Source organism: Cynara cardunculus, assembly GCF_001531365.2.
Source record: "Cynara cardunculus var. scolymus isolate 2C chromosome LG 9, CcrdV1, whole genome shotgun sequence".
NCBI lineage: Eukaryota > Viridiplantae > Streptophyta > Magnoliopsida > Asterales > Asteraceae > Cynara > Cynara cardunculus.
In genome coordinates this window covers 13,479,491-13,481,798 of record NC_037536.1, presented here as the reverse complement: position 1 = coordinate 13,481,798, position 2,308 = coordinate 13,479,491, and positions in this window count along the sequence as shown.

Here is a 2,308-nt window from a genome sequence, read left to right as displayed (position 1 = left end):
ATTTTTACTTTTATATAGACATTATTATTATTTTTAATAAACATTGAGATTTAAAATATAAGTAAAACATAAAAAGCAGAAAATATATATGCAAATAAAACATAAATAATTTATATTATATTTCACTTATTCTAAAAGAACCGTCTCGCTAGTTCCTAATAGCTCATTTCATCCAAGTCAATAAATATTGATGCGTTCGAACAACTACGTCTAAGGGGTATTCCTCTTTTTATCTGTTTTTGTCTTTCGATTCTCTATTTTATACAACAATATAATGAAACATATAGCTAGATCAAAAAGAAGGACATCAATGGCAAGGGCCCAAAAAATGATCAAAAAAAATATTTTGGTTCTTCCTCTTCTACAACAATATGTACATTTTTTTGAGTTTAAATGATCCAAGTAAACAATTTTTAAAAGTTTGATGATTTATTAATTAAAAAATGTATGCAAGGATGATTTTTTTATTAACTTTGTGAATTGCATGATATTAATTTTTTTATATTATTTTAWTCATAATCTTTTAATTACATTATTTTAAGAATATTAAAATAACCCAAGAAATTTGAAATACTGCTTTTTGTAAAAGTGATTACATTTTTCAAGTCATTTTATAAAAATAACTTTTAAATTATACTATTTAAAAAAAGTTAAAATAATCAATTTCCAAAAAAACTTAATCATTTAATTATTAAAAAAAATGCAACAACTTAATCATTTAACATAAAAAGAGTTTAACAACTTATTCAAAAAAAAAAAAATTAAAGAACTTAATAATTCAAAATGGAATAATTTTTTTAATTTTTTGAACCTTTTTCTTATTTAAATTCAATACATATGGTTTTTATAAATATCTCATCCATTAAAGTAACTAATTATTTATAAAAATTAACTTTTGGATTAAATTATTTTAGGTCTTTTTAAAATAATTATGATGAAACTTTAATACTAATACATATATGTAATATAATAGTGTATATATATATATATATATATATATATATATATATATATAGGATTGGGTTCACGTGAGACTAAAGGTTTTTCGTGAGACCCGTAAGACCAATTTTATGTTCATTGATCAACTTTAAAAGCTAATGATATAGTGGTCTAAAATTGCGCGGTTGCAATTTTGTGATTATTGAGAAATCTCGTGGCATTTATGAATGTTCAAATTGTTAGATTGTAAATATAATCCAATGGTTGATAATTGGTTTTACGGGTCTCAAGAAAAACTATTGGTCTTACATGATTCCAAGTCTCTCTCTCTCTCTCTCTCTATATATATATATATATATATATATATATATATACTAGTTGTGTACCCGCACAATGCAACGGGAGCCATGAATTTTAACGATTTTGAAGTTGCACTGGTTTTATAAGATAAGATTTAACGATGATATATGTTACACTTGGTCTTTACATATTAATACAATTTGAATAAATAAGAGTTATGGTTCCAATCACAGACTATCGATGAAAAAAATTGTATGACAGTTTAAAATTCAATATATTTAAAATCCAACATATTTAAACGACTCCACAAATGTGTTCGATTTACACCAATAGCAAAGAACCAAAAAACTTGAGTTTTAAGATAAACACTCAAAACCAGTAAAGAAAACTACAAATTTGACAGATCATAAGCCATGAAAAGACAAAAAAAGATGGGTTTTAGAATGAAATTTCAACTGCTTACCCTCTTTTTTGTCCAAAAACTCATATTAAGGTTGAATTAATACATGTATATATATATATATATATATTTCAAAAAAACCCAAGAACATATTAATTCAGAACATATTATACAGTGATATTTGGACAGTCTAACCCCAAAATATGTAGTATATAAATAAATAATTATAAAAGTATAAATCATAAATATTAAAAATATGTTTTCACATTATATATAATAATATAATTAAGTCAAAAACTATTCAATATTGGACTCATTTCAAATGTATTAACGAGACTATTATAATAGTGTAACTTGTTAAAATAAAAATGTATTTTTTAAACATGTTTTAATTGATATACGATTATGTATGTTAATTTGATAACGGTTTAAAATAAAACATTTAAAAGTAAATGACGTAAAGTAAATTATTTAACTAATTATAAGGGTATAAAGTGTAAATTTAAAATTATAATTTAAAAAAAAAAAAGATGAGTGTATGTGAGGGGGTGAATGTATGTGAGTAGAGGAGGGGGTGAAAAAGTGAAAAAGTGAAAAAAATGAAGTAATATAGATAAGGGTATCTTGGTCATTTAATATTTTAAGACTTTAAAACTTTTGCTAAATTTG